At 35.1% G+C, this 8,409-nt stretch overlaps 1 pseudogene; it reads left to right on the top strand.

Annotated features, from left to right (window-relative positions):
* The first annotated feature begins 1,890 nt into the window (after positions 1–1,890).
* On the top strand, positions 1,891–2,836 carry LOC102239186 (annotated as a pseudogene).
* The last annotated feature ends 5,573 nt before the right edge of the window (positions 2,837–8,409 follow it).

The following is an 8,409-nucleotide window of genomic DNA, read 5'->3' as shown; positions in this document are numbered from 1 at the left end:
ATATTATAGATTTAAAATATTCTAAGTAACTGAGATAAAATGAAATTAGAAAAATTAGGTAGCTGGGCATTAATGCTTTTGTTGAAGACTGTGCTCAGGTCAATTATTGCATTTCCTAAGAATTTGTCCATTGGAAAGTCATTTATTTATTTTTTATTTTTATTGTTGCAAGTATTACATATGTCTCCCCTTCTCCCCCATTGAACTCTCCTAGCCTGCACCCGCCCTCACAGCAGACCTTCACCCTTCTATTGTCTGTGTCCCTGGGTTATGCATATATGCATATAAGTTCCTTGATTGATGGAAGTAATTTAATAGCTTGAAGTCATTTGCAAAATGTGTACAATAATAATGCCTCCCTCAAAGACTGGTGTGAAAATTAATTAAGAATTTAAGTGGAAGCGTGTAATATAGAACTCAAAGCATTCTAAATTCTCTCTGCCAATAAACTCTCCATGCATATGGACACACAATGTGCTTTATTCAACCTGGTTTTACTTGTATATTTACATCTAGAAAATCTGTGTTATCATCCCCTTCTAGGATAAGAATCACAAACAATAATTACAATAAACCAACACAATTCTGAAATCATAAAAAAGGAATCCCATTCTCTTAGTCATTGTTCTATTTGATCAGGGCATATTTAAAACACACACCATACAATGTATTTAGTTAGTTCCTCCTTCACATTAATTTCACTCAAGGATAGAGTTGGACTGAAGTTTCAGCTGACTCAAAGGAAGGGACCATCTCTCCCACAAACACACACTGGAGTAAAGGGAAGAATAATAATTTGGTAGTTGGCTATGACCCTTTTGAAATAGGCTAAAAATATAAAGAGAGAGGCAATGTAAATAGCCTTTTTTTTTTTTTTACTTTGAGAAAGGACTTTAAGGAAATACAGAGATCAAGAACCACTTATGATGCAATATTTAATTCTATATGACTGCATATGATTATATTTTCTTTTGAGACAAAGTTTCTGCCTTTAGAGGATTAACTCCACAGTTAAACCCCATAATATAGTCCCCATGGTCACCCAATTCTCTTCCAGGAAAACAAAATAAAAGGGCAGCAACATGTATTCATTCAGAAGGACTCTAACATTTTTACCAAAAAGTAATTCAAATATTCACCACATTTCATTTCATTTACAATGTGATCTTTTTCTTTTTTACTTTTAAGCTTTAACTGAGAACCCCTAATAAAAAAAGAAAATAGTAGTCTACAGGAGTAAGACGCGGGGGGGAGGAAGCTCATGAGGATTTGATGCTGCTATTCACTACGGGGGACAGGTACTGTGTATGCAACTATCTGATATTAATGATAGTGTACTTTGCATAGCAAACAATCATTTGATTCATTTTAAAAACACTACCAAATCAGTCTATAATATACAATAGATGTCAAGATATTGGTTATTTGAAATGTCACCATTTTTTATGCTTGGGGTACACAAGAAATTTCTGGGAGGCAATGTGTGAATTTTAGAGTTAAGAAAAAAATGGATTTGTGTTAATTGCGCATACATATCTTTCAGAGACTGGGAGAGACTAAGGCAGGAACATTGGTATCTTTTGCACTTTGTATGTGGGCTGGAAGAGAACAACATCTGTTGCATTTGAAGAAACTTAGTGGAGGATGTGAATTGAGAGCAGTTATTTGAGATTTAATAAAGTCAATTGCTTCATATATTCAAATGTTTCTCCATTTCTACACTAATTTTTCTCATTCTTCAGTAACTCTGTTAACTATGCTATATTAGCCAAGGGTGTTTTTTTCCCCCATATGTGAATAAGGTCATTAATATTTCCACTATTTCCTGTAGCCTCTAGATAGGGAAATATCTACTCCTGATATAAGTTAAGCAAACTATATCTCTTACAAATGACCAAAACAAATTATACTTTGGTGACCGAGTTCATCCTGCTGGGATTAGCAGACACGCTGGAGCTACAGATTATCCTCTTTGTGCTCTTTTTTGTCATTTACACACTGACAGTTTGCGGGAATGTTGGGATGATCCTCTTAATCAGGACTGATTCCAGACTCCACACACCCATGTATTTCTTCCTGGCTAACTTGTCCTTTGTGGACGTTTGTTGTACCTCGAACACCACTCCAAAGATGCTGGTGGATTTGTTGTCAGAGAAGAAAACCATCTCCTTTGCTGGCTGCTTTCTGCAGCTGTACTTCTTTATCGCCTTGGCCACAACTGAATGCATCCTCTTTGGCTTAATGGCCTATGACCGGTATGTGGCCATATGCAACCCTCTCCTGTACCCCTTGGTCATGACCAGGACAGTCTGCCTGAAAATGGCAGCAGGGGCTTTTGCAGCGGGACTCTTGAACTCCATGGTGAACACAAGTTATGTAAGCAGCCTGCCATTCTGCAGTTCCAATGTCATCCACCACTTCTTCTGTGACAGTCCTCCGCTTTTTAAGCTCTCCTGTTCAGACACACCCCTGAATGAAAGCATCCTTTTCCACTTTTGCTGGAGTGAATCTGGTGGGGGTTTTGCTGGTTATCCTCACCTCTTACTGCTACATTCTCTATTCCATCTTTCGTATGCATTCAGGGGAGGGCAGGCACAAAGCTTTCTCAACGTGTGCCTCTCACCTGACAGCTATATTTCTGTTCTATTCTACCTCCATCTATACTTATCTGAGACCTACATCCAGCTACTCCCTGGGTCAGGACAAAGTGGTTTCTGTTTTCTACACTGCAGTGATCCCCATGTTGAACCCTCTAGTCTACAGTCTCAGGAATAAGGATGTAAAGAAGGCTTTGTATAATGTAATGACCAGGAAAAGGATCCCTGTATTTTTGTGATTGTTCAGTGAATTTATCAAATCTGGAAGAGTATTTAATAAACTTGCAAAGCCTGTTCAAGCCTACAGTTTTTCATTAGAATATTTTCCAAGTAATTATGTTCTGTATTATTCATATAACTTTTATAAGATCATGAAACTTTCATCTAACCATTTTGTATCTTCACGGGCAACATAAAAATAAGGTTTATTTGTAATAAAACTTATCTAGGGAAAGAAAGGTATTGAGTATTTAGAAACAAAAGTCACAATACAACAAAAATAGCAAGAGACATTCCAAATATTTTTTCTTTAACTTAAAAAATTAAAGTGTTAAATATTGAGACTCTTAATTATTATATTGAGTGTGATTCTATCGTTCTTTGTTTATTTAAATCTGAGACTATGTATCAAACCCTCTGTTATGAGTGTAAATTGTGTTGCCTTTTGCTGTACTATCTCTATTGCTTTCTGGTTTCTAATTTTCCAGTCTTTTATTTCATTTGAATGTTGAATGTTACCACATTTCCTAAATACATAGATATCAATCAATGTTTTGCTTTACTCAATGTTTTTTGAGTGATTAATTTATTAAAATTAATGAAAGAAGTTTGAAATGTATACCTTTGGGGTTTATTTTGGTCAATATTTTCATTAGTGATTAAGTAAATCCAAATAGAGACTAATTTCAAAACCTGTGAATGTCACAAAGTTAAAAAAAAGTCAACCAACAAGTTGTATAGACTCAAAGAATCAATATTCAACAACTGCATAGATGCAAATAAACAACCCCAAACCATGATATTATTAACAGATGGAGACCTGCACTAAATATGTGCATATACTGGGACTGTGCAGGAAAGGTTAACTCAATGAGCCTGGGCTACCAAAACTGTGCCTATTCCAAGGTCTTCAGGACTGGACCTTCACTGTCTCCTGAGAGAACCTCTGAAATCTTGGAATATCCTACCTAATAAGAGCATCTTTGTATCCTGGGGCCCACAGCTAACAGTTTATGCTAATGATGTGACTCATGGTGAATGCCTGTTTTTGTATTCCAGGGCTTTGGGTTGGGCTGTATTAGTTTGATCAGGGTGGAGCAGTTGAAGACTAAGTAACCAAGAACTGTTATGTGAGCCCTCCATGTCTATGTACTGACCCTCAGGAAAGCCCTGAACACCAGATCTTGATTAAGCATTTCTGGTTGGTGATACCTCATCCTAAAAAATAAGGCTTATTTGTAATAAAACCTTCATCACCAACCAGGAATGCTCGGAGAATTCAGTTCTGTCTGTGATTCTATTGGGAAATAAGTCATGGAAGCTTATGCTTGGTTTCTCTTGGACACTGGCCTACACATCTATTTCCTTTGCCAATTTTAATCTATTTCTTAACTGTAAGAAAATATAACCATACATATAAAGGCTATTCTGAATTTTGTGAGCCCTGGTCAATCATTGAAGCTGATAGTGGTCTTGGGAATCTCGAACACAAGCACAAAGTTAAAATTTTTTTTCCTAGTATTTTTGTTTTAATTTTTTATTATTGTATTATGTAAAACATAAATTTCAGTTAATTCAAGAAATATAAAGTAAATATGTGAATCAGAAAACAAAGTGAGCACAAATAAACTCATCTCCCAAAATAAATTTTTTAAAAATCATTATTGCTATGATTGAAAGTTCTCTGTGATCATTCAATTACCCTTCATTCCTGACAGTGATAACCGCTCTTCTGTATTTTTCATTATTCCCTAGTTTAACTTTTAAAAATTAATTTATCTATATTCCTAAAACCGTATTTTTAAAACCTATTTTTTAATGTTAGGAATATATCATACACAGTTTACCTTCTGTATTGTTTGTGTTTTTCTTCAATATTGTGTTTCTAACATTCTACTGTATTCATATGTATTCCTGCACTCTTTAATTTCACAATTTTGTAGTATTCTCTTTCTTTAATGTATCATAATTAAATTGTTATCTTCTATTATGACCAATAGTGATATGAATGTTACTTTCCATGTCATTGCACTCTTTAATTTCACAATTTTGTAGTATTCTCTTTAATGTGTCATAATTAAATTGTTATCTTCTATTATGACCAATGGTGATATGAATGTTACTTTCCATGTCACTCAATGCACAACTACAAGAATTCATCAGGTGTATCTTAGGATGTGGCATTACTTGTGTACATATAGATATGTTCAACTTTAAAATATAACAAACTGTTTTCTCAATTTCTTGTTTATATTTATACTCTCAACAATAGCACAGAAGACCTCAGGTTCCATTTCCTTGTAACACTTGTTATAGTCAGAAATTTAACTTCTTTTTTCCAAGATAGTGTGGATGACAGATATTTAAATCTTTAGCACATCTGAGATTTTTATTTTTTGCCAATGTATTAGGTAGAGATATTTTCTTTATTGAATGAAAACAGCTGATTTTCCACCACTGCTTATTTTTTTAATATGTGTCCTCCATTCATCCTGAATGGCACCATATAATATATGTTAAATTTTCATTAATATGTTGACAATTTCTACACTCTATTCATTACTCAAACTTACACTTTCTTCATTGGTAGCCTTTCCTTCATATAATGACATTAATAACTCCTACATCTTTTTCATGTTTTGTTCTGGGTTAACCCACATAATTCCCAATTACTATGTTCAGATGTGAAAGTTGGACAGTGAAGAAGGCTGATAAGAAAAAAAAATATTCATTTGAAATATGGCTTTGGAGGAGAGCTCTGGGTACCCTGGGCCTCCAGGAAGATGAACAAGTGGATCCTAAATCAATTAAGCCTGAAACATTCTGGAGATAAAATGACAAAACTGAGGCTGTCCTACTGTAGGCACATTGGGAGAAGGCAGGGTTCTTGAGAAAAGAAAACAATACTGGAAACTATAGAAGGCAGTGGAAAAAGAGGAATACCAAATATGACAGGGATTGATTCCACAAAGAAAGCCATAGGCATGAATCTCCAATGAGCAGGGCTGTTGAGGCTAGGACTGCGTGGACACCACTCATTTATAGGGTTCCCAGAAGTTAGAGCAGACACAACAGCATGTAAGAACAATTCCACAAAAATGTTACCCTCAGTTTTTCACCTTTAAAACATTAATAAAGCTGTGTATATAATAGTGTTGTATTTACAGACCAGTTTTGTAAAACATATCTTTGAAATATGGAGTCATCCTCATAAACATAGTGTAACTATTTGTGTTATTTATTAAAAATATTTTAATGATGTTTTATAATCTCCATAAGTTATGAGTTTTTATTGCTAGATCTATTTTCCTGAGGACCTTGTATATGATTACTGTTAACCTTTTAAACATTGAATTCTAAATATTTTCTGCAGTGATGAAAAATGCAACTAATTTTCATCTTATATTTGGCAATCCAGACAAGCTATTTTATTAATTCTCATAATTTTTATTTTACTCTTTTACATGAGTTTATTCCTTATAGTTTTAAATTTTTATTTTGTTTTTCTTTCCTCCTCTAGCTGCTCCCTCCATTGATTTTCTACCAACAATTAGCAACATTAGACATCATTGTCTTACATAATCTTAAAGTAAATATCTCTAACCTTTCTTAGTCTTAAATACAAATTGAAATTATTTGGTTTACCCTGTTTCATTATTGACATAAAGAAACATAGAAAAAACATTTTCAATGATAAATTTTTAGAGCAAAAATTCAAGCAACAAGGTCAGAAACTTTAAACATTAAATTGCAAAAAATGACCTAACATTAAAAGTGATTGTTCACTATCCTCAAATTTGTAATGCTAATATCATCACGTTTTGAGACAGACTCACCATTCAAAGTGAATGCCCAATGGGCCTCATTATAAAAAATCTTTGGAGAATGTTTTTAACTTAAATTAAAAGAGAGTACAAAACAATTGTTAATGAAGGGATAAGTACCATAAACAATGATTATCTTAGAGAAAATTGATGAATACATGACAAAGATATGAAGATTCTCCCTAACTTCTTTTACTTTAATGTAATTAATCCCTTTGAAAATTGAAAATTCCTTCCTTTTATGTTGGGAAAAATATATGGCTCAGCATCAGAATATTTCTTAATTATGCTATTTCTTATTGAATCTCAAGAGAACTCATAGACATTACAGTTAATTCATCAACATATTATTTATATTACTCATTTTTCTGTATAAAAAGGCAACCCACATGTGGATTTAGAAATGATGAAATAAAAAACCCACTTATCATATATTTTTATTTATTATTTCTAGCATGCATTTTCTTTATTACCTTGTAAATAAACTTACTTAAGTAAAATATTAACATCTTGAAGTCAATCCTTAGATAAATCCTATGTAATAAAAGCCTAATATGCTAAGTGTCCAATCGTCCAGTTGTCCGTTCAACCAATCAAAGCACAATATGCTAATGATATACTAAGGCTGCTCAACCACTCACTATGACATGCACTGACCACCAGGGGGCAGATAGTTGACCAGTCGTTATGATGTGCACTGACCACCAGGGGGCAGTTAGTCAACCGGTCAGCCAGTCGCTATGACATGCACTGACCACCAGGGGGAAGACGCTCCAACTGGTAGGTTAGCTTGCTGCTGGGGTCCGGCGTTCAGGACTGAGCAAGATGGGCTGGACATGCCCTGGAGCCCTCTTGTAGTCCCTCCCCAGTTGGCCAATCTCCCACCTCCCTCCCCAGCCCCTATTGTGCACCAGTGGGGACCCTCAGCCTGGCCTGTGCCCTCTTGCAATCGAAGACCCCTCAAGGGATATTGGAGAGCTGGTTTCGGCCCAATCCCGCAGGCCAGGCCGAGGGACCCCACTGGTGCATGAATTTTTATGTATAGTAATATACATAAAAATGTTCACAATTTAAAAAGTAATGAATAATAAAATCATATAATTTTGAAACTGGATTAAAATTTTTAATTTAGCCGAACCGGTTTGGCTCAGTGGATAGAGCAGCCGTGAGCAAACTACGGCCCACGGGCCGGATCCGGCCCATTTGAAATGAATAAAACTAAAAAAAAAGACCGTACCCTTTTATGTAATGATGTTTACTTTGAGGCCGGATCCGGCCCGTTTGAAATGAATAAAACTAAAAAAAAAAAGACCGTACCCTTTTATGTAATGATGTTTACTTTGAATTTATATTAGTTCACACAAACACTCCATCCATGCTTTTGTTCCGGCCCTCCGGTCCAGTTTAAGAACCCATTGTGGCCCTTGAGTCAAAAAGTTTGCCCACCCCTGGATAGAGCGTCGGCCTGCGGACTGAAGGGTCCCAGGTTCGATTCGGGTCAAGGGCATGTACCTTGGTTGCGGGCACATCCCCAGTGGGGGGCGTGCAGGAGGCAGCTGATCAATGTCTCTCATCGATGTTTCTGGCTCTCTATCCCTCTCCCTTCTTCTCTGTAAAAAATCAATAAAATATTTTTTAAAAAATTTAATTTAAATTTTAAAACATAATTAAATATATTTGTTTATTCATTCATTTACCCACAAATATTAATTAAATGCCTAAAATATGACAGTCACTGTTCTCTTAACTTGGTCAATAATTGTAAAAGT

The sequence above is a fragment of the Myotis brandtii genome, unplaced genomic scaffold, assembly GCF_000412655.1.
Source record: "Myotis brandtii unplaced genomic scaffold, ASM41265v1 scaffold892, whole genome shotgun sequence".
Classification (NCBI taxonomy): domain Eukaryota; kingdom Metazoa; phylum Chordata; class Mammalia; order Chiroptera; family Vespertilionidae; genus Myotis; species Myotis brandtii.
Note: the sequence above shows the minus strand (reverse complement) of the source record. Positions and strands in the feature narration are given on the sequence as shown.